The sequence below is a fragment of the Oncorhynchus mykiss genome, chromosome 13 (assembly GCF_057628025.1).
Source record: "Oncorhynchus mykiss isolate SJ-2025 chromosome 13, ASM5762802v1, whole genome shotgun sequence".
Taxonomy (NCBI): domain Eukaryota; kingdom Metazoa; phylum Chordata; class Actinopteri; order Salmoniformes; family Salmonidae; genus Oncorhynchus; species Oncorhynchus mykiss.
This window is the reverse complement of record NC_143034.1, coordinates 79,483,612-79,510,497: the sequence shown is the minus strand read 5'-3', so window position 1 is coordinate 79,510,497 and position 26,886 is coordinate 79,483,612. Positions and strand designations below refer to the sequence as shown.

The 26,886-nt window shown below is 44.5% G+C and overlaps 1 protein-coding gene across 1 annotated transcript in view; it reads left to right on the top strand.

The window, feature by feature from the left end:
* LOC149979029 (NLR family CARD domain-containing protein 3-like) overlaps window positions 1-26,886 on the top strand; it is a 165,027-nt gene that overhangs the window by 57,324 nt on the left and 80,817 nt on the right. The gene's annotated exons all lie outside the window — the stretch shown is intronic.

Here is a 26,886-nt window from a genome sequence, read left to right as displayed (position 1 = left end):
CTACTGCATCATAGGTCTATAGACCAGGGTGATCTACTATTGCATCATAGGTCTATAGAAAAGGGTGATATACTACTGTATCATAGGTCTATAGACCAGGGTGATCTCCTACTGTATCATAGGACTATAGACCAGAGTGATCTCCTACTGTATAATAGGCCTATAGACCAGGGTTATCTCCTACTGTATCATAGGTCTATAGACCAGGGTGATCTCCTACTGCATCATAGGTCTATAGACCAGAGTGATCTCCTACTGTTTAATAGGCCTATAGACCAGGGTGATCTCCTACTGTGTCATAGGTCTATAGACCAGGGTGATCTCCTACTGTATCATAGGTCTATAGACCAGGGTGATCTCCTACTGTATCATAGGTCTATAGACCAGGGTGATCTCCTACTGTATCATAGGCCTATAGACCAGGGTGATCTCCTACTGCATCATAGGTCTATAGACCAGAGTGATCTCCTACTGTAGCATAGGTCTATGGACCAGGGTGATCTCCTACTGCATCATAGGTCTATAGACCAGGGTGATCTCCTACTGTATCATAGGTCTATAGACCAGAGTGATATCCTACTGTATAATAGGCCAATAGACCAGGGTGATCTCCTACTGTATCATAGGTCTATGGACCAGGGTGATCTCCTACTGTATAATAGGCCTATAAACCAGGGTGATCTCCTACTGTATAATAGGCCTATAGGCCAGGGTGATCTCCTACTGTGTTATAGGTCTACAGACCGGGGTGAACTCCTGCTGTATCATAGGTCTATAGGCCAGGGTGATCTACTACTGTATCATAGGTCTATAGACCAAGGTGATCTCCTACTGTATCATAGGTCTATAGACCAGGGTTATCTCGTACTGTATCATAGGTCTATAGGCCAGGGTGATCTCCTACTGTATCATAGGTCTATAGACCAGGGTGATCTCCTACTGCATCATAGGTCTATATACCAGGGTGATCTCCTACTGCATCATAGGTCTATAGACCAGGGTGATCTACTACTGTATCATAGGTCTATAGACCAGGGTGATCTACTACTGCATCATAGGTCTATAGAAGAGGGTGATCTACTACTGTATCATAGGTGTATAGACCAGGGTGATCTCCTACTGTATCATAGGTCTATAGACCAGAGTGATCTCCTACAGTATAATAGGCCTATAGACCAGGGTTATCTCCTACTGTATCATAGGTCTATAGACCAGGGTGATCTCCTACTGCATCATAGGTCTATAGACCAGAGTGATCTCCTACTGTTTAATAGGCCTATAGACCAGGGTGATCTCCTACTGTGTCATAGGTCTATAGACCAGGGTGATCTCCTACTGTATCATAGGTCTATAGATCAGGGTGATCTCCTACTGTATCATAGGTCTATGGACCAGGGTGATCTCCTACTGTATAATAGGCCTATAGACCACGGTGATCTCCTACTGTATAATAGGCCTATAGGCCAGGGTGATCTCCTACTGTGTTATAGGTCTACAGACCGGGGTGAACTCCTACTGTATCATCGGTCTATAGGCCAGGGTGATCTCCTACTGTATCATAGGTCTATAGACCAAGGTGATCTCCTACTGTATCATAGGTCTATAGACCAGGGTGATCTCCTACTGCATCATAGGTCTATAGACCAGGGTGATATACTACTGCATCATAGGACTATAGACCAGGGTGATCTACTACTGTATCATAGGTCTATAGACCAGGGTGATCTCCTACTGCATCATAGTTCTATAGACCAGCGTGATATCCTACTGTATCATAGGTCTATTGACCAGGGTGATCTACTACTGCATCATAGGTCTATAGAACAGGGTGATCTACTACTGCATCATAGGACTATAGACCAGGGTGATCTACTACTGTATCATAGGTCTATAGACCACGGTGATCTCCTACTGTATAATAGGCCTATAGGCCAGGGTGATCTCCTACTGTGTTATAGGTCTACAGACCGGGGTGAACTCCTACTGTATCATCGGTCTATAGGCCAGGGTGATCTCCTACTGCATCATAGGTCTATATACCAGGGTGATCTCCTACTGCATCATAGGTCTATAGACCAGGGTGATCTACTACTGCATCATAGGTCTATAGACCAGAGTGATCTCCTACTGTTTAATAGGCCTATAGACCAGGGTGATCTCCTACTGTGTCATAGGTCTATAGACCAGGGTGATCTCCTACTGTATCATAGGTCTATAGACCAGGGTGATCTCCTACTGTATCATAGGTCTATAGACCAGGGTGATCTCCTACTGTATCATAGGCCTATAGACCAGGGTGATCTCCTACTGCATAATAGGTTTATAGACCAGAGTGATCTCCTACTGTAGCATAGGTCTATGGACCAGGGTGATCTCCTACTGCATCATAGGTCTATAGACCAGGGTGATCTCCTACTGTATCATAGGTCTATAGACCAGAGTGATCTCCTACTGTATAATAGGCCAATAGACCAGGGTGATCTCCTACTGTATCATAGGTCTATGGACCAGGGTGATCTCCTACTGTATAATAGGCCTATAGACCAAGGTGATCTCCTACTGTATAATAGGCCTATAGGCCAGGGTGATCTCCTACTGTGTTATAGGTCTACAGACCGGGGTGAACTCCTACTGTATCATCGGTCTATAGGCCAGGGTGATCTCCTACTGTATCATAGGTCTATAGACCAAGGTGATCTCCTACTGTATCATAGGTCTATAGACCAGGGTGATCTCCTACTGCATCATAGGTCTATAGACCAGGGTGATATACTACTGCATCATAGGACTATAGACCAGGGTGATCTACTACTGTATCATAGGTCTATAGACCAGGGTGATCTCCTACTGCATCATAGTTCTATAGACCAGCGTGATATCCTACTGTATCATAGGTCTATTGACCAGGGTGATCTACTACTGCATCATAGGTCTATAGAACAGGGTGATCTACTACTGCATCATAGGACTTTAGACCAGGGTGATCTACTACTGTATCATAGGTCTATAGACCACGGTGATCTCCTACTGTATAATAGGCCTATAGGCCAGGGTGATCTCCTACTGTGTTATAGGTCTACAGACCGGGGTGAACTCCTACTGTATCATCGGTCTATAGGCCAGGGTGATCTCCTACTGCATCATAGGTCTATAGGCCAGGGTGATCTCCTACTGCATCATAGGTCTATATACCAGGGTGATCTCCTACTGCATCATAGTTCTATAGACCAGGGTGATCTACTACTGCATCATAGGTCTATAGAAGAGGGTGATCTACTACTGTATCATAGGTCTATAGACCAGGGTGATCTCCTACTGTATCATAGGTCTATAGACCAGAGTGATCTCCTACTGTATAATAGGCCTATAGGCCAGGGTGATCTCCTACTGTGTTATAGGTCTACAGACCGGGGTGAACTCCTACTGTATCATCGGTCTATAGACCAGGGTGTATCTTCTACTGCATCATAGGCCTATAGACCAGGGTGATCTCCTACTGTATCATAGGTCTATAGACCAGGGTGACTTCCTACTGTATCATAGGTCTATAGACCAGGTTGATCTCCTACTGCATCATAGGTCTATATACCAGGGTGATCTCCTACTGCATCATAGGTCTATAGACCGGGGTGATCTACTACTGCATCATAGGTCTATAGACCAGAGTGATCTCCTACTGTTTAATAGGCCTATAGACCAGGGTGATCTCCTACTGTGTCATAGGTCTATAGACCAGGGTGATCTCCTACTGCATCATAGTTCTATAGACCAGCGTGATATCCTACTGTATCATAGGTCTATTGACCAGGGTGATCTACTACTGCATCATAGGTCTATAGAACAGGGTGATCTACTACTGCATCATAGGACTATAGACCAGGGTGATCTACTACTGTATCATAGGTCTATAGACCAGGGTGATCTCCTACTGCATCATAGTTCTATAGACCAGCGTGATATCCTACTGTATCATAGGTCTATTGACCAGGGTGATCTACTACTGCATCATAGGTCTATAGAACAGGGTGATCTACTACTGCATCATAGGACTATAGACCAGGGTGATCTACTACTGTATCATAGGTCTATAGACCACGGTGATCTCCTACTGTATAATAGGCCTATAGGCCAGGGTGATCTCCTACTGTGTTATAGGTCTACAGACCGGGGTGAACTCCTACTGTATCATCGGTCTATAGGCCAGGGTGATCTCCTCCTGCATCATAGGTCTATATACCAGGGTGATCTCCTACTGCATCATAGGTCTATAGACCAGGGTGATCTACTACTGCATCATAGGTCTATAGAAGAGGGTGATCTACTACTGTATCATAGGTCTATAGACCAGGGTGATCTCCTACTGTATCATAGGTCTATAGACCAGAGTGATCTCCTACTGTATAATAGGCCTATAGACCAGGGTTATCTCCTACTCTATCATAGGTCTATAGACCAGGGTGTATCTTCTACTGCATCATAGGCCTATAGACCAGGGTGATCTCCTACTGTATCATAGGTCTATAGACCAGGGTGATCTCCTACTGTATCATAGGTCTATAGACCAGGTTGATCTCCTACTGCATCATAGGTCTATAGACCAGAGTGATCTTCTACTGTTTAATAGGCCTATAGACCAGGGTGATCTCCTACTGCATCATAGGTCTATAGACCAGAGTGATCTCCTACTGTTTAATAGGCCTATAGACCAGGGTGATCTCCTACTGTATCATAGGTCTATAGACCAGGGTGATCCCCTACTGTATCATAGGCCTATGGACTAGGGTGATCTCCTACTGTATCATAGGTCTATGGACCAGGGTGATCTCCTACTCTATCATAGGTCTATAGACCAGGGTGATCTCCTACTGTATCATAGATCTATAGACCAGGGTGATCTCCTACTGTATCATAGGTCTATAGACCAGGGTGATCTCCTACTGTATCATTGGTCTATAGACCAGGGTGATCTACTACTGTATCATAGGTCTATAGACCAGGGTGATCTACTACTGCATCATAGGTCTATAGAACAGGGTGATCTACTACTGCATCATAGGTCTATGGACCAGGGTGATCTCCTACTGCATCATAGGTCTATATACCAGGGTGATCTCCTACTGCATCATAGGTCTATAGACCAAGGTGATATACTACTGTATCATAGGTCTATAGACCAGGGTGATCTACTACTGCATCATAGGTCTATAGAAGAGGGTGATCTAGTACTGTATCATAGGTCTATAGACCAGGGTGATCTCCTACTGTATCATAGGTCTATAGACCAGAGTGATCTCCTACTGTATAATAGGCCTATAGACCAGGGTTATCTCCTACTGTATCATAGGTCTATAGACCAGGGTGATCTCCTACTGCATCATAGGTCTATAGGCCAGGGTGATCTCCTACTGCATCATAGGTCTATATACCAGGGTGATCTCCTACTGCATCATAGTTCTATAGACCAGGGTGATCTACTACTGCATCATAGGTCTATAGAAGAGGGTGATCTACTACTGTATCATAGGTCTATAGACCAGGGTGATCTCCTACTGTATCATAGGCCTATAGACCAGGGTGATCTCCTACTGCATAATAGGTTTATAGACCAGAGTGATCTCCTACTGTAGCATAGGTCTATGGACCAGGGTGATCTCCTACTGCATCATAGGTCTATAGACCAGGGTGATCTCCTACTGTATCATAGGTCTATAGACCAGAGTGATCTCCTACTGTATAATAGGCCAATAGACCAGGGTGATCTCCTACTGTATCATAGGTCTATGGACCAGGGTGATCTCCTACTGTATAATAGGCCTATAGACCAAGGTGATCTCCTACTGTATAATAGGCCTATAGGCCAGGGTGATCTCCTACTGTGTTATAGGTCTACAGACCGGGGTGAACTCCTACTGTATCATCGGTCTATAGGCCAGGGTGATCTCCTACTGTATCATAGGTCTATAGACCAAGGTGATCTCCTACTGTATCATAGGTCTATAGACCAGGGTGATCTCCTACTGCATCATAGGTCTATAGACCAGGGTGATATACTACTGCATCATAGGACTATAGACCAGGGTGATCTACTACTGTATCATAGGTCTATAGACCAGGGTGATCTCCTACTGCATCATAGTTCTATAGACCAGCGTGATATCCTACTGTATCATAGGTCTATTGACCAGGGTGATCTACTACTGCATCATAGGTCTATAGAACAGGGTGATCTACTACTGCATCATAGGACTTTAGACCAGGGTGATCTACTACTGTATCATAGGTCTATAGACCACGGTGATCTCCTACTGTATAATAGGCCTATAGGCCAGGGTGATCTCCTACTGTGTTATAGGTCTACAGACCGGGGTGAACTCCTACTGTATCATCGGTCTATAGGCCAGGGTGATCTCCTACTGCATCATAGGTCTATAGGCCAGGGTGATCTCCTACTGCATCATAGGTCTATATACCAGGGTGATCTCCTACTGCATCATAGTTCTATAGACCAGGGTGATCTACTACTGCATCATAGGTCTATAGAAGAGGGTGATCTACTACTGTATCATAGGTCTATAGACCAGGGTGATCTCCTACTGTATCATAGGTCTATAGACCAGAGTGATCTCCTACTGTATAATAGGCCTATAGGCCAGGGTGATCTCCTACTGTGTTATAGGTCTACAGACCGGGGTGAACTCCTACTGTATCATCGGTCTATAGACCAGGGTGTATCTTCTACTGCATCATAGGCCTATAGACCAGGGTGATCTCCTACTGTATCATAGGTCTATAGACCAGGGTGATCTCCTACTGTATCATAGGTCTATAGACCAGGTTGATCTCCTACTGCATCATAGGTCTATATACCAGGGTGATCTCCTACTGCATCATAGGTCTATAGACCGGGGTGATCTACTACTGCATCATAGGTCTATAGACCAGAGTGATCTCCTACTGTTTAATAGGCCTATAGACCAGGGTGATCTCCTACTGTGTCATAGGTCTATAGACCAGGGTGATCTCCTACTGTATCATAGGTCTATAGACCAGGGTGATCTCCTACTGTATCATAGGTCTATAGACCAGGGTGATCTCCTACTGTATCATAGGCCTATAGACCAGGGTGATCTCCTACTGCATCATAGGTTTATAGACCAGAGTGATCTCCTACTGTAGCATAGGTCTATGGACAAGGGTGATCTCCTACTGCATCATAGGTCTATAGACCAGGGTGATCTCCTACTGTATCATAGGTCTATAGACCAGAGTGATCTCCTACTGTATAATAGGCCAATAGACCAGGGTGATCTCCTACTGTATCATAGGTCTATGGACCAGGGTGATCTCCTACTGTATAATAGGCCTATAGACCACGGTGATCTCCTACTGTATAATAGGCCTATAGGCCAGGGTGATCTCCTACTGTGTAATAGGTCTACAGACCGGGGTGAACTCCTACTGTATCATCGGTCTATAGGCCAGGGTGATCTCCTACTGTATCATAGGTCTATAGACCAAGGTGATCTCCTACTGTATCATAGGTCTATAGACCAGGGTGATCTCCTACTGCATCATAGGTCTATAGACCAGGGAGATATACTACTGCATCATAGGACTATAGACCAGGGTGATCTACTACTGTATCATAGGTCTATAGACCAGGGTGATCTCCTACTGCATCATAGTTCTATAGACCAGCGTGATATCCTACTGTATCATAGGTCTATTGACCAGGGTGATCTACTACTGCATCATAGGTCTATAGAACAGGGTGATCTACTACTGCATCATAGGACTATAGACCAGGGTGATCTACTACTGTATCATAGGTCTATAGACCACGGTGATCTCCTACTGTATAATAGGCCTATAGGCCAGGGTGATCTCCTACTGTGTTATAGGTCTACAGACCGGGGTGAACTCCTACTGTATCATCGGTCTATAGGCCAGGGTGATCTCCTACTGCATCATAGGTCTATATACCAGGGTGATCTCCTACTGCATCATAGGTCTATAGACCAGGGTGATCTACTACTGCATCATAGGTCTATAGAAGAGGGTGATCTACTACTGTATCATAGGTCTATAGACCAGGGTGATCTCCTACTGTATCATAGGTCTATAGACCAGAGTGATCTCCTACTGTATAATAGGCCTATAGACCAGGGTTATCTCCTACTCTATCATAGGTCTATAGACCAGGGTGTATCTTCTACTGCATCATAGGCCTATAGACCAGGGTGATCTCCTACTGTATCATAGGTCTATAGACCAGGGTGATCTCCTACTGTATCATAGGTCTATAGACCAGGTTGATCTCCTACTGCATCATAGGTCTATAGACCAGAGTGATCTTCTACTGTTTAATAGGCCTATAGACCAGGGTGATCTCCTACTGCATCATAGGTCTATAGACCAGAGTGATCTCCTACTGTTTAATAGGCCTATAGACCAGGGTGATCTCCTACTGTATCATAGGTCTATAGACCAGGGTGATCCCCTACTGTATCATAGGCCTATGGACTAGGGTGATCTCCTACTGTATCATAGGTCTATAGACCAGGGTGATCTCCTACTGTATCATAGATCTATAGACCAGGGTGATCTCCTACTGTATCATAGGTCTATAGACCAGGGTGATCTCCTACTGTATCATTGGTCTATAGACCAGGGTGATCTACTACTGTATCATAGGTCTATAGACCAGGGTGATCTACTACTGCATCATAGGTCTATAGAACAGGGTGATCTACTACTGCATCATAGGTCTATGGACCAGGGTGATCTCCTACTGCATCATAGGTCTATATACCAGGGTGATCTCCTACTGCATCATAGGTCTATAGACCAAGGTGATATACTACTGTATCATAGGTCTATAGACCAGGGTGATCTACTACTGCATCATAGGTCTATAGAAGAGGGTGATCTAGTACTGTATCATAGGTCTATAGACCAGGGTGATCTCCTACTGTATCATAGGTCTATAGACCAGAGTGATCTCCTACTGTATAATAGGCCTATAGACCAGGGTTATCTCCTACTGTATCATAGGTCTATAGACCAGGGTGATCTCCTACTGCATCATAGGTCTATAGGCCAGGGTGATCTCCTACTGCATCATAGGTCTATATACCAGGGTGATCTCCTACTGCATCATAGTTCTATAGACCAGGGTGATCTACTACTGCATCATAGGTCTATAGAAGAGGGTGATCTACTACTGTATCATAGGTCTATAGACCAGGGTGATCTCCTACTGTATCATAGGTCTATAGACCAGAGTGATCTCCTACTGTATAATAGGCCTATAGGCCAGGGTGATCTCCTACTGTGTTATAGGTCTACAGACCGGGGTGAACTCCTACTGTATCATCGGTCTATAGGCCAGGGTGATCTCCTACTGTATCATAGGTCTATAGACCAGGGTGATCTCCTACTGTATCATAGGTCTATAGACCAGGGTGATCTCCTACTGCATCATAGGTCTATAGACCAGGGTGATCTCCTACTGCATCATAGGACTATAGACCAGGGTGATCTACTACTGTATCATAGGTCTATAGACCAGGGTGATCTCCTACTGCATCATAGTTCTATAGACCAGCGTGATATCCTACTGTATCATAGGTCTATTGACCAGGGTGATCTACTACTGCATCATAGGTCTATAGAACAGGGTGATCTACTACTGCATCATAGGACTATAGACCAGGGTGATCTACTACTGTATCATAGGTCTATAGACCACGGTGATCTCCTACTGTATAATAGGCCTATAGGCCAGGGTGATCTCCTACTGTGTTATAGGTCTACAGACCGGGGTGAACTCCTACTGTATAGGTCTATAGGCCAGGGTGATCTCCTACTGCATCATAGGTCTATATACCAGGGTGATCTCCTACTGCATCATAGGTCTATAGACCAGGGTGATCTACTACTGCATCATAGGTCTATAGAAGAGGGTGATCTACTACTGTATCATAGGTCTATAGACCAGGGTGATCTCCTACTGTATCATAGGTCTATAGACCAGAGTGATCTCCTACTGTATAATAGGCCTATAGACCAGGGTTATCTCCTACTCTATCATAGGTCTATAGACCAGGGTGTATCTTCTACTGCATCATAGGCCTATAGACCAGGGTGATCTCCTACTGTATCATAGGTCTATAGACCAGGGTGATCTCCTACTGTATCATAGGTCTATAGACCAGGTTGATCTCCTACTGCATCATAGGTCTATAGACCAGAGTGATCTTCTACTGTTTAATAGGCCTATAGACCAGGGTGATCTCCTACTGCATCATAGGTCTATAGACCAGAGTGATCTCCTACTGTTTAATAGGCCTATAGACCAGGGTGATCTCCTACTGTATCATAGGTCTATAGACCAGGGTGATCCCCTACTGTATCATAGGCCTATGGACTAGGGTGATCTCCTACTGTATCATAGGTCTATGGACCAGGGTGATCTCCTACTCTATCATAGGTCTATAGACCAGGGTGATCTCCTACTGTATCATAGATCTATAGACCAGGGTGATCTCCTACTGTATCATAGGTCTATAGACCAGGGTGATCTCCTACTGTATCATTGGTCTATAGACCAGGGTGATCTACTACTGTATCATAGGTCTATAGACCAGGGTGATCTACTACTGCATCATAGGTCTATAGAACAGGGTGATCTACTACTGCATCATAGGTCTATGGACCAGGGTGATCTCCTACTGCATCATAGGTCTATATACCAGGGTGATCTCCTACTGCATCATAGGTCTATAGACCAAGGTGATATACTACTGTATCATAGGTCTATAGACCAGGGTGATCTACTACTGCATCATAGGTCTATAGAAGAGGGTGATCTAGTACTGTATCATAGGTCTATAGACCAGGGTGATCTCCTACTGTATCATAGGTCTATAGACCAGAGTGATCTCCTACTGTATAATAGGCCTATAGACCAGGGTTATCTCCTACTGTATCATAGGTCTATAGACCAGGGTGATCTCCTACTGCATCATAGGTCTATAGACCAGAGTGATCTCCTATTGTATCATAGGTCTATGGACCAGGGTGATCTCCTACTGTATCATAGGTCTATAGACCAGGGTGATCTCCTACTGTATCATAGGTCTATAGACCAGAGTGATCTCCTACTGTATAATAGGCCAATAGACCAGGGTGATCTCCTACTGTATCATAGGTCTATGGACCAGGGTGATCTCCTACTGTATAATAGGACTATAGACCAGGGCGATCTCCTACTGTATAATAGGCCTATAGGCCAGGGTGATCTCCTACTGTATTATAGGTCTACAGACCGGGGTGAACTCCTACTGTATCATAGGTCTATAGGCCAGGGTGATCTGCTACTGTATCATAGGTCTATAGACCAAGGTGATCTCCTAATTTATCATAGGTCTATAGACCAGGCTGATCTCCTACTGCATCATAGGTCTATAGACCAGGGTGATATACTACTGCATCATAGGACTATAGACCAGGGTGATCTACTACTGTATCATAGGTCTATAGACCAGGGTGATCTCCTACTGCATCATAGGTCTATAGACCAGGGTGATCTCCTACTGTATCATAGGTCTATTGACCAGGGTGATCTCCTACTGTATCATAGGTCTATAGAACAGGGTGATCTACTACTGCATCATAGGTCTATAGACCAGGGTGATCTACTATTGCATCATAGGTCTATAGAAAAGGGTGATCTACTACTGTATCATAGGTCTATAGACCAGGGTGATCTCCTACTGTATCATAGGACTATAGACCAGAGTGATCTCCTACTGTATAATAGGCCTATAGACCAGGGTTATCTCCTACTGTATCATAGGTCTATAGACCAGGGTGATCTCCTACTGCATCATAGGTCTATAGACCAGAGTGATCTCCTACTGTTTAATAGGCCTATAGACCAGGGTGATCTCCTACTGTGTCATAGGTCTATAGACCAGGGTGATCTCCTACTGTATCATAGGTCTATAGACCAGGGTGATCTCCTACTGTATCATAGGTCTATAGACCAGGGTGATCTCCTACTGTATCATAGGTCTATAGACCAGGGTGATCTCCTACTGCATCATAGGTCTATAGACCAGAGTGATCTCCTACTGTAGCATAGGTCTATGGACCAGGGTGCTCTCCTACTGCATCATAGGTCTATAGACCAGGGTGATCTCCTACTGTATCATAGGTCTATAGACCAGAGTGATCTCCTACTGTATAATAGGCCAATAGACCAGGGTGATCTCCTACTGTATCATAGGTCTATGGACCAGGGTGATCTCCTACTGTATAATAGGCCTATAGACCAGGGTGATCTCCTACTGTATAATAGGCCTATAGGCCAGGGTGATCTCCTACTGTGTTATAGGTCTACAGACCGGGGTGAACTCCTACTGTATCATAGGTCTATAGGCCAGGGTGATCTACTACTGTATCATAGGTCTATAGACCAAGGTGATCTCCTACTGTATCATAGGTCTATAGACCAGGGTGATCTCGTACTGTATCATAGGTATATAGGCCAGGGTGATCTCCTACTGTATCATAGGTCTATAGACCAGGGTGATCTCCTACTGCATCATAGGTCTATATACCAGGGTGATCTCCTACTGCATCATAGGTCTATAGACCAGGGTGATCTCCTACTGTATAATAGGCCTATAGACCAGGGTGATCTCCTACTGTATAATAGGCCTATAGACCAGGGTTATCTCCTACTGTATCATAGGTCTATAGACCAGGGTGATCTCCTACTGCATCATAGGTCTATAGACCAGAGTGATCTCCTACTGTTTAATAGGCCTATAGACCAGGGTGATCTCCTACTGTGTCATAGGTCTATAGACCAGGGTGATCTCCTACTGTATCATAGGTCTATAGACCAGGGTGATCTCCTACTGTATCATAGGTCTATAGACCAGGGTGATCTCCTACTGTATCATAGGTCTATAGACCAGGGTGATCTCCTACTGCATCATAGGTCTATAGACCAGAGTGATCTCCTACTGTAGCATAGGTCTATGGACCAGGGTGCTCTCCTACTGCATCATAGGTCTATAGACCAGGGTGATCTCCTACTGTATCATAGGTCTATAGACCAGAGTGATCTCCTACTGTATAATAGGCCAATAGACCAGGGTGATCTCCTACTGTATCATAGGTCTATGGACCAGGGTGATCTCCTACTGTATAATAGGCCTATAGACCAGGGTGATCTCCTACTGTATAATAGGCCTATAGGCCAGGGTGATCTCCTACTGTGTTATAGGTCTACAGACCGGGGTGAACTCCTACTGTATCATAGGTCTATAGGCCAGGGTGATCTACTACTGTATCATAGGTCTATAGACCAAGGTGATCTCCTACTGTATCATAGGTCTATAGACCAGGGTGATCTCGTACTGTATCATAGGTATATAGGCCAGGGTGATCTCCTACTGTATCATAGGTCTATAGACCAGGGTGATCTCCTACTGCATCATAGGTCTATATACCAGGGTGATCTCCTACTGCATCATAGGTCTATAGACCAGGGTGATCTACTACTGTATCATAGGTCTATAGACCAGGGTGATCTACTACTGCATCATAGGTCTATAGAAGAGGGTGATCTACTACTGTATCATAGGTCTATAGACCAGGGTGATCTCCTACTGTATCATAGGTCTATAGACCAGAGTGATCTCCTACTGTATAATAGGCCTATAGACCAGGGTTATCTCCTACTGTATCATAGGTCTATAGACCAGGGTGATCTCCTACTGCATCATAGGTCTATAGACCAGAGTGATCTCCTACTGTTTAATAGGCCTATAGACCAGGGTGATCTCCTACTGTGTCATAGGTCTATAGACCAGGGTGATCTCCTACTGTATCATAGGTCTATAGACCAGGGTGATCTCCTACTGTATCATAGGTCTATAGACCAGGGTGATCTCCTACTGTATCATAGGCCTATAGACCAGGGTGATTTCCTACTGCATCATAGGTCTATAGACCAGAGTGATCTCCTACTGTAGCATAGGTCTATGGACCAGGGTGATCTCCTACTGCATCATAGGTCTATAGACCAGGGTGATCTCCTACTGTATCATAGGTCTATAGACCAGAGTGATATCCTACTGTATAATAGGCCAATAGACCAGGGTGATCTCCTACTGTATCATAGGTCTATGGACCAGGGTGATCTCCTACTGTATAATAGGCCTATAGACCACGGTGATCTCCTACTGTATAATAGGCCTATAGGCCAGGGTGATCTCCTACTGTGTTATAGGTCTACAGACCGGGGTGAACTCCTACTGTATCATCGGTCTATAGGCCAGGGTGATCTCCTACTGTATCATAGGTCTATAGACCAAGGTAATCTCCTACTGTATCATAGGTCTATAGACCAGGGTGATCTCCTACTGCATCATAGGTATATAGGCCAGGGTGATCTCCTACTGTATCATAGGTCTATAGACCAGGGTGATCTCCTACTGCATCATAGGTCTATATACCAGGGTGATCTCCTACTGCATCATAGGTCTATAGACCAGGGTGATCTACTACTGTATCATAGGTCTATAGACCAGGGTGATCTACTACTGCATCATAGGTCTATAGAAGAGGGTGATCTACTACTGTATCATAGGTCTATAGACCAGGGTGATCTCCTACTGTATCATAGGTCTATAGACCAGAGTGATCTCCTACTGTATAATAGGCCTATAGACCAGGGTTATCTCCTACTGTATCATAGGTCTATAGACCAGGGTGATCTCCTACTGCATCATAGGTCTATAGACCAGAGTGATCTCCTACTGTTTAATAGGCCTATAGACCAGGGTGATCTCCTACTGTGTCATAGGTCTATAGACCAGGGTGATCTCCTACTGTATCATAGGTCTATAGACCAGGGTGATCTCCTACTGTATCATAGGTCTATAGACCAGGGTGATCTCCTACTGTATCATAGGCCTATAGACCAGGGTGATTTCCTACTGCATCATAGGTCTATAGACCAGAGTGATCTCCTACTGTAGCATAGGTCTATGGACCAGGGTGATCTCCTACTGCATCATAGGTCTATAGACCAGGGTGATCTCCTACTGTATCATAGGTCTATAGACCAGAGTGATATCCTACTGTATAATAGGCCAATAGACCAGGGTGATCTCCTACTGTATCATAGGTCTATGGACCAGGGTGATCTCCTACTGTATAATAGGCCTATAGACCACGGTGATCTCCTACTGTATAATAGGCCTATAGGCCAGGGTGATCTCCTACTGTGTTATAGGTCTACAGACCGGGGTGAACTCCTACTGTATCATCGGTCTATAGGCCAGGGTGATCTCCTACTGTATCATAGGTCTATAGACCAAGGTAATCTCCTACTGTATCATAGGTCTATAGACCAGGGTGATCTCCTACTGCATCATAGGTCTATAGACCAGGGTGATATACTACTGCATCATAGGACTATAGACCAGGGTGATCTACTACTGTATCATAGGTCTATAGACCAGGGTGATCTCCTACTGCATCATAGGTCTATAGACCAGGGTGATATCCTACTGTATCATAGGTCTATTGACCAGGGTGATCTACTACTGCATCATAGGTCTATAGAACAGGGTGATCTACTACTGCATCATAGGACTATAGACCAGGGTGATCTACTACTGTATCATAGGTCTATAGACCACGGTGATCTCCTACTGTATAATAGGCCTATAGGCCAGGGTGATCTCCTACTGTGTTATAGGTCTACAGACCGGGGTGAACTCCTACTGTATCATCGGTCTATAGGCCAGGGTGATCTCCTACTGCATCATAGGTCTATATACCAGGGTGATCTCCTACTGCATCATAGGTCTATAGACCAGGGTGATCTACTACTGCATCATAGGTCTATAGAAGAGGGTGATCTACTACTGTATAATATGTCTATAGACCAGGGTGATCTCCTACTGTATCATAGGTCTATAGACCAGAGTGATCTCCTACTGTATAATAGGCCTATAGACCAGGGTTATCTCCTACTGTATCATAGGTCTATAGACCAGAGTGATCTCCTACTGTTTAATAGGCCTATAGACCAGGGTGATCTCCTACTGTATCATAGGTCTATAGACCAGGGTTATCTCCTACTGTATCATAGGTCTATAGACCAGGTTGATCTCCTACTGCATCATAGGTCTATAGACCAGAGTGATCTTCTACTGTTTAATAGGCCTATAGACCAGGGTGATATCCTACTGCATCATAGGTCTATAGACCAGAGTGATCTCCTACTGTTTAATAGGCCTATAGACCAGGGTGATCTCCTACTGTATCATAGGTCTATAGACCAGGGTGATCTCCTACTGTATCATAGGCCTATGGACTAGGGTGATCTCCTACTGTATCATAGGTCTATGGACCAGGGTGATATCCTACTCTATCATAGGTCTATAGACCAGGGTGATCTCCTACTGTATCATAGATCTATAGACCAGGGTGATCTACTACTGTATCATAGGTCTATAGACCAGGGTGATCTACTACTGCATCATAGGTCTATAGAACAGGGTGATCTACTACTGCATCATAGGTCTATGGACCAGGGTGATCTCCTACTGCATCATAGGTCTATATACCAGGGTGATCTCCTACTGCATCATAGGTCTATAGACCAGGGTGATATACTACTGTATCATAGGTCTATAGACCAGGGTGATCTACTACTGCATCATAGGTCTATAGAAGAGGGTGATCTACTACTGTATCATAGGTCTATAGACCAGGGTGATCTCCTACTGTATCATAGGTCTATAGACCAGAGTGATCTCCTACTGTATAATAGGCCTATAGACCAGGGTTATCTCCTACTGTATCATAGGTCTATAGACCAGGGTGATCTCCTACTGCATCATAGGTCTATAGACCATAGTGATCTCCTAGTGTTTAATAGGCCTATAGACCAGGGTGACCCCTACTGTATCATAGGTCTATAGACCAGAGTGATCTCCTACTGTTTAATAGGCCTATAGACCAGGGTGATCTCCTACTGCATCATAGGTCTATAGACCAGAGTGATCTCCTACTGTTTTATAGGCCTATAGACCAGGGTGATCTCCTACTGTATCATAGGTCTGTAGACCAGGGTGATCTCCTACTGTATCATAGGTCTATGGACTAGGGTGATCTCCTACTGTATCATAGGTCTATGGACCAGGGTGATCTCCTACTCTATCATATGTCTATAGACCAGGGTGATCTCCTACTGTATCATAGATCTATAGACCAGGGTGATCTCCTACTGTATCATAGGTCTATAGACCAGGGTGATCTCCTACTGTATCATTGGTCTATAGACCAGGGTGATCTCCTTCTGTGTCATAGGTCTATAGACCAGGGTGATCTCCTACTGTATCAAAGGTCAATGGACCAGGGTGATCTCCTACTGTATAATAGGCCTATAGACCAGGGTGATCTCCTACTGTATCATAGGTCTATAGACCAGGGTGATCTCCTACTGTATCATAGGTCTATGGACTAGGGTGATCTCCTACTGTATCAAAGGTCTATAGACCAGGGTGATCTCCTACTGTATCATAGGTTTATAGGCCAGGGTGATCTCCGACTGTATCATAAGTCTATAGACCAGGGTGATCTCCTACTGCATCATAGGTCTATAGACCAGGGTGATCTACTACTGCATCATAGGTCTATAGAAGAGGGTGATCTACTACTGTATCATAGGTCTATAGACCAGGGTGATCTCCTACTGCATTTTAGGTCTATAGACCAGGGTGATCTCCTACTGTATCATAGGTCTATAGACCAGGGTGATCTCCTACTGCATCATAGGTCTATAGACCAGGGTGATCTCCTACTGTATCATAGGTCTATAGACCAGGATGATCTCATATTTTATCATAGGTCTATAGACCAGGGTGATCTCCTACTGTATCATAGGTCTATAGACCAGAGTGATCTCCTACTGTATAATAGGCCTATAGACCAGGGTGATCTCCTACTGTATCATAGGTCTATGGACCAGGGTGATCTCCTACTGTATAATAGGTCTATAGACCAGGGTTATCTACTACTGCATCATAGGACTATAGACCAGGGTGATCTACTACTGTATCATAGGTCTATAGACCAGGGTGATCTACTACTGCATCATAGGTCTATAGAACAGGGTGATCTACTACTGCATCATAGGTCTATGGACCAGGGTGATCTCCTACTGTATCATAGGTCTATAGACCAGAGTGATCTCCTACTGTATAATAGGCCTATAGACCAGGGTGATCTCCTACTGTATCATAGGTCTATGGACCAGGGTGATCTCCTACTGTATAATAGGTCTATAGACCAGGGTTATCTACTACTGCATCATAGGACTATAGACCAGGGTGATCTACTACTGTATCATAGGTCTATAGACCAGGGTGATCTACTACTGCATCATAGGTCTATAGAACAGGGTGATCTACTACTGCATCATAGGTCTATGGACCAGGGTGATCTCCTAATGCATCATAGGTCTATAGACCAGGGTGATCTACTACTGTATCATAGGTCTATAGACCAGGGTGATCTACTACTGCATCATAGGTCTATAGAAGAGGGTGATCTACTACTGTATCATAGGTCTATAGACCAGGGTGATCTCCTACTGTATCATAGGACTATAGACCAGAGTGATCTCCTACTGTATAATAGGCCTATAGACCAGGGTTATCTCCTACTGTATCATAGGTCTATAGACCAGGGTGATCTCCTACTGCATCATAGGTCTATAGACCAGAGTGATCTCCTACTGTTTAATAGGCCTATAGACCAGGGTGATCTCCTACTGTGTCATAGGTCTATAGACCAGGGTGATCTCCTACTGTATCATAGGTCTATAGACCAGGGTGATCTCCTACTGTATCATAGGTCTATAGACCAGGGTGATCTCCTACTGTATCATAGGCCTATAGACCAGGGTGATCTCCTACTGCATCATAGGTCTATAGACCAGAGTGATCTCCTACTGTAGCATAGGTCTATGGACCAGGGTGATCTCCTACTGCATCATAGGTCTATAGACCAGGGTGATCTCCTACTGTATCATAGGTCTATAGACCATAGTGATCTCCTACTGTATAATAGGCCAATAGACCAGGGTGATCTCCTACTGTATCATAGGTCTATGGACCAGGGTGATCTCCTACTGTATAATAGGCCTATAGACCAGGGTGATCTCCTACTGTATAATAGGCCTATAGGCCAGGGTGATCTCCTACTGTGTTATAGGTCTACAGACCGGGGTGAACTCCTACTGTATCATAGGTCTATAGGCCAGGGTGATCTACTACTGTATCATAGGTCTATAGACCAAGGTGATCTGCTACTGTATCATAGGTCTATAGACCAAGGTGATCTCCTACTGTATCATAGGTCTATAGACCAGGCTGATCTCCTACTGCATCATAGGTCTATAGACCAGGGTGATATACTACTGCATCATAGGACTATAGAACAGGGTGATCTACTACTGTATCATAGGTCTATAGACCAGGGTGATCTCCTACTGCATCATAGGTCTATAGACCAGGGTGATCTCCTACTGTATCATAGGTCTATTGACCAGGGTGATCTCCTACTGTATCATAGGTCTATAGAACAGGGTGATCTACTACTGCATCATAGGTCTATAGACCAGGGTGATCTATTACTGCATCATAGGTCTATAGAAAAGGGTGATCTACTACTGTATCATAGGTCTATAGACCAGGGTGATCTCCTACTGTATCATAGGACTATAGACCAGAGTGATCTCCTACTGTATAATAGGCCTATAGACCAGGGTTATCTCCTACTGTATCATAGGTCTATAGACCAGGGTGATCTCCTACTGCATCATAGGTCTATAGACCAGAGTGATCTCCTACTGTTTAATAGGCCTATAGACCAGGGTGATCTCCTACTGTGTCATAGGTCTATAGACCAGGGTGATCTCCTACTGTATAATAGGTCTATAGACCAGGGTGATCTCCTACTGTATCATAGGTCTATAGACCAGGGTGATCTCCTACTGTTTAATAGGCCTATAGACCAGGGTGATCTCCTACTGTGTCATAGGTCTATAGACCAGGGTGATCTCCTACTGTATAATAGGTCTATAGACCAGGGTGATCTCCTACTGTATCATAGGTCTATAGACCAGGGTGATCTCCTACTGTATCATAGGCCTATAGACCAGGGTGATCTCCTACTGCATCATAGGTCTATAGACCAGAGTGATCTCCTACTGTAGCATAGGTCTATGGACCAGGGTGATCTCCTACTGCATCATAGGTCTATAGACCAGGGTGATCTCCTACTGTATCATAGGTCTATGGACCAGGGTGATCTCCTACTGTATAATAGGCCTATAGACCAGGGTGATCTCCTACTGTATAATAGGCCTATAGGCCAGGGTGATCTCCTACTGTGTTATAGGTCTACAGACCGGGGTGAACTCCTACTGTATCATAGGTCTATAGGCCAGGGTGATCTCCTACTGTATCATAGGTCTATAGACCAAGGTGATCTCCTACTGTATCATAGGTCTATAGACCAGGGTGATCTCCTACTGCATCATAGGTCTATAGACCAGGGTGATATACTACTGCATCATAGGACTATAGACCAGGGTGATCTACTACTGTGTTATAGGTCTACAGACCGGGGTGAACTCCTACTGTATCATAGGTCTATAGGCCAGGGTGATCTACTACTGTATCATAGGTCTATAGACCAAGGTGATCTGCTACTGTATCATAGGTCTATAGACCAAGGTGATCTCCTACTGTATCATAGGTCTATAGACCAGGCTGATCTCCTACTGCATCATAGGTCTATAGACCAGGGTGATATACTACTGCATCATAGGACTATAGAACAGGGTGATCTACTACTGTATCATAGGTCTATAGACCAGGGTGATCTCCTACTGCATCATAGGTCTATAGACCAGGGTGATCTCCTACTGTATCATAGGTCTATTGACCAGGGTGATCTCCTACTGTATCATAGGTCTATAGAACAGGGTGATCTACTACTGCATCATAGGTCTATAGACCAGGGTGATCTATTACTGCATCATAGGTCTATAGAAAAGGGTGATCTACTACTGTATCATAGGTCTATAGACCAGGGTGATCTCCTACTGTATCATAGGACTATAGACCAGAGTGATCTCCTACTGTATAATAGGCCTATAGACCAGGGTTATCTCCTACTGTATCATAGGTCTATAGACCAGGGTGATCTCCTACTGCATCATAGGTCTATAGACCAGAGTGATCTCCTACTGTTTAATAGGCCTATAGACCAGGGTGATCTCCTACTGTGTCATAGGTCTATAGACCAGGGTGATCTCCTACTGTATAATAGGTCTATAGACCAGGGTGATCTCCTACTGTATCATAGGTCTATAGACCAGGGTGATCTCCTACTGTATCATAGGCCTATAGACCAGGGTGATCTCCTACTGCATCATAGGTCTATAGACCAGAGTGATCTCCTACTGTAGCATAGGTCTATGGACCAGGGTGATCTCCTACTGCATCATAGGTCTATAGACCAGGGTGATCTCCTACTGTATCATAGGTCTATGGACCAGGGTGATCTCCTACTGTATAATAGGCCTATAGACCAGGGTGATCTCCTACTGTATAATAGGCCTATAGGCCAGGGTGATCTCCTACTGTGTTATAGGTCTACAGACCGGGGTGAACTCCTACTGTATCATAGGTCTATAGGCCAGGGTGATCTCCTACTGTATCATAGGTCTATAGACCAAGGTGATCTCCTACTGTATCATAGGTCTATAGACCAGGGTGATCTCCTACTGCATCATAGGTCTATAGACCAGGGTGATATACTACTGCATCATAGGACTATAGACCAGGGTGATCTACTACTGTATCATAGGTCTATAGACCAGGGTGATCTCCTACTGTATCATAGGCCTATGGACCAGGGTGATCTCCTACTGTATCATAGGTCTATGGGCCAGGGTGATCTCCTACTGTATCATAGGTCTATAGACCAGGGTGATCTGCTAGTGTAGCATAGGTCTATAGACCAGGGTGATCTCCTACTGTATCATAGGTCTATAGACCAGGGTGATCTCCTACTGTATTATAGGTCTATAGACCAGGGTGATCTCCTACTGTATCATAGGTCTATAGACCAGGGTGATCTCCTACTGTATCATAGGCCTATAGACCAGGGTGATCTCCTACTGCATCATATGTCTATTGACCAGGGTTATCTCCTACTGTATCATAGGTCTATAGACCAGGGTGATCTCCTACTGTATCATAGGTCTATAGACCAGAGTGATCTCCTACTGTATAATAGGCCTATAGACCAGGGTGATCTCCTACTGTATCATAGGTCTATGGACCAGGGTGATCTCCTACTGTATAATAGGCCTAAAGACCAGGGTGATCTCCTACTGTATAATATGCCTATAGACCAGGGTGATCTCCTACTGTATTATAGGTCTATAGACCAGGGTGATCTTCTACTGTATCATAGGTCTATAGGCCAGGGTGATCTCCTACTGTATCATAGGTCTATAGACCAAGGTGATCTCCTACTGTATCATAGGTCTATAGACCAGGGTGATCTCCTACTGCATCATAGGTCTATAGACCAGGGTGATATACTACTGCATCATAGGACTATAGACCAGGGTGATCTACTACTGTATCATAGGTCTATAGACCAGGGTGATCTCCTACTGCATCATAGGTCTATAGACCAGGGTTATATCCTACTGTATCATAGGTCTATTGACCAGGGTGAGCTCCTACTGTATCATAGGTCTATAGAACAGGGTGATCTACTACTGCATCATAGGTCTATGGACTAGGGTGATCTCCTACTGTATCATAGGTCTATAGAGCAGGGTGATCTCCTACTGCATCATAGGTCTATAGACCAGGGTGATCTCCTACTGCATCATAGGTCTATAGACCAGGGTGATCTCCTACTGTATCATAGGTCTATGGACCAGGATGATCTCCTACTGTATCATAGGTCTATAGACCAGGGTGATCTGCTAGTGTAGCATAGGTCTATAGACCAGGGTGATCTCCTACTGTACCATAGGCCTATGGACCAGGGTGATCTCCTACTGTATCATAGGTCTATGGGCCAGGGTGATCTCCTACTGTATCATAGGTCTATAGACCAGGGTGATCTCCTACTGTATTATAGGTCTATAGACCAGGGTGATCTCCTACTGTATCATAGGTCTATAGACCAGGGTGATCTCCTACTGTATCATAGGCCTATAGACCAGGGTGATCTCCTACTGCATCATATGTCTATAGACCAGGGTTATCTCCTACTGTATCATAGGTCTATAGACCAGGGTGATCTCCGACTGTATCATAGGTCTATAGACCAGAGTGATCTCCTACTGTATAATAGGCCTATAGACCAGGGTGATCTCCTACTGTATCATAGGTCTATGAACCAGGGTGATCTCCTACTGTATAATAGGCCTAAAGACCAGGGTGATCTCCTACTGTATAATATGCCTTTAGACCAGGGTGATCTCCTACTGTATCATAGGCCTATGGACCAGGGTGATCTCCTACTGTATCATAGGTCTATGGGCCAGGGTGATCTCCTACTGTATCATAGGTCTATAGACCAGGGTGATCTGCTAGTGTAGCATAGGTCTATAGACCAGGGTGATCTCCTACTGTATCATAGGTCTATAGACCAGGGTGATCTCCTACTGTATTATAGGTCTATAGACCAGGGTGATCTCCTACTGTATCATAGGTCTATAGACCAGGGTGATCTCCTACTGTATCATAGGCCTATAGACCAGGGTGATCTCCTACTGCATCATATGTCTATTGACCAGGGTTATCTCCTACTGTATCATAGGTCTATAGACCAGGGTGATCTCCTACTGTATCATAGGTCTATAGACCAGAGTGATCTCCTACTGTATAATAGGCCTATAGACCAGGGTGATCTCCTACTGTATCATAGGTCTATGGACCAGGGTGATCTCCTACTGTATAATAGGCCTAAAGACCAGGGTGATCTCCTACTGTATAATATGCCTATAGACCAGGGTGATCTCCTACTGTATTATAGGTCTATAGACCAGGGTGATCTTCTACTGTATCATAGGTCTATAGGCCAGGGTGATCTCCTACTGTATCATAGGTCTATAGACCAAGGTGATCTCCTACTCTATCATAGGTCTATAGACCAGATTGATCTCCTACTGCATCATAGGTCTATAGACCAGGGTGATATACTACTGCATCAAAGGACTATAGACCAGGGTGATCTACTACTGTATCATAGGTCTATAGACCAGGGTGATCTCCTACTGCATCATAGGTCTATAGACCAGGGTTATCTCCTACTGTATCATAGGTCTATTGACCAGGGTGAGCTCCTACTGTATCATAGGTCTATAGAACAGGGTGATCTACTACTGCATCATAGGTCTATGGACTAGGGTGATCTCCTACTGTATCATAGGTCTATAGAGCAGGGTGATCTCCTACTGCATCATAGGTCTATAGACCAGGGTGATCTCCTACTGCATCATAGGTCTATAGACCAGGGTGATCTCCTACTGTATCATAGGTCTACGGACCAGGGTGATCTCCTACTGTATCATAGGTCTATAGACCAGGGTGATCTCCTACTGTATCATAGGCCTATAGACCAGGGTGATCTCCTACTGCATCATATGTCTATAGACCAGGGTTATCTCCTACTGTATCATAGGTCTATAGACCAGGGTGATCTCCTACTGTATCATAGGTCTATAGACCAGAGTGATCTCCTACTGTATAATAGGCCTATAGACCAGGGTGATCTCCTACTGTATCATAGGTCTATGAACCAGGGTGATCTCCTACTGTATAATAGGCCTAAAGACCAGGGTGATCTCCTACTGTATAATATGCCTTTAGACCAGGGTGATCTCCTACTGTATCATAGGCCTATGGACCAGGGTGATCTCCTACTGTATCATAGGTCTATGGGCCAGGGTGATCTCCTACTGTATCATAGGTCTATAGACCAGGGTGATCTCCTACTGTATAATAGGCCTATAGACCAGGGTTATCTCCTACTGTATCATAGGTCTATAGACCAGGGTGATCTCCTACTGCATCATAGGTCTATAGACCAGAGTGATCTCCTACTGTATAATAGGCCAATAGACCAGGGTGATCTCCTACTGTATCATAGGTCTATGGACCAGGGTGATCTCCTACTGTATAATAGGCCTATAGACCAGGGTGATCTCCTACTGTATAATAGGCCTATAGGCCAGGGTGATCTCCTACTGTGTTATAGGTCTACAGACCGGGGTGAACTCCTACTGTATCATAGGTCTATAGGCCAGGGTGATCTACTACTGTATCATAGGTCTATAGACCAAGGTGATCTGCTACTGTATCATAGGTCTATAGACCAAGGTGATCTCCTACTGTATCATAGGTCTATAGACCAGGCTGATCTCCTACTGCATCATAGGTCTATAGACCAGGGTGATATACTACTGCATCATAGGACTATAGAACAGGGTGATCTACTACTGTATCATAGGTCTATAGACCAGGGTGATCTCCTACTGCATCATAGGTCTATAGACCAGGGTGATCTCCTACTGTATCATAGGTCTATTGACCAGGGTGATCTCCTACTGTATCATAGGTCTATAGAACAGGGTGATCTACTACTGCATCATAGGTCTATAGACCAGGGTGATCTATTACTGCATCATAGGTCTATAGAAAAGGGTGATCTACTACTGTATCATAGGTCTATAGACCAGGGTGATCTCCTACTGTATCATAGGACTATAGACCAGAGTGATCTCCTACTGTATAATAGGCCTATAGACCAGGGTTATCTCCTACTGTATCATAGGTCTATAGACCAGGGTGATCTCCTACTGCATCATAGGTCTATAGACCAGAGTGATCTCCTACTGTTTAATAGGCCTATAGACCAGGGTGATCTCCTACTGTGTCATAGGTCTATAGACCAGGGTGATCTCCTACTGTATAATAGGTCTATAGACCAGGGTGATCTCCTACTGTATCATAGGTCTATAGACCAGGGTGATCTCCTACTGTTTAATAGGCCTATAGACCAGGGTGATCTCCTACTGTGTCATAGGTCTATAGACCAGGGTGATCTCCTACTGTATAATAGGTCTATAGACCAGGGTGATCTCCTACTGTATCATAGGTCTATAGACCAGGGTGATCTCCTACTGTATCATAGGCCTATAGACCAGGGTGATCTCCTACTGCATCATAGGTCTATAGACCAGAGTGATCTCCTACTGTAGCATAGGTCTATGGACCAGGGTGATCTCCTACTGCATCATAGGTCTATAGACCAGGGTGATCTCCTACTGTATCATAGGTCTATGGACCAGGGTGATCTCCTACTGTATAATAGGCCTATAGACCAGGGTGATCTCCTACTGTATAATAGGCCTATAGGCCAGGGTGATCTCCTACTGTGTTATAGGTCTACAGACCGGGGTGAACTCCTACTGTATCATAGGTCTATAGGCCAGGGTGATCTCCTACTGTATCATAGGTCTATAGACCAAGGTGATCTCCTACTGTATCATAGGTCTATAGACCAGGGTGATCTCCTACTGCATCATAGGTCTATAGACCAGGGTGATATACTACTGCATCATAGGACTATAGACCAGGGTGATCTACTACTGTGTTATAGGTCTACAGACCGGGGTGAACTCCTACTGTATCATAGGTCTATAGGCCAGGGTGATCTACTACTGTATCATAGGTCTATAGACCAAGG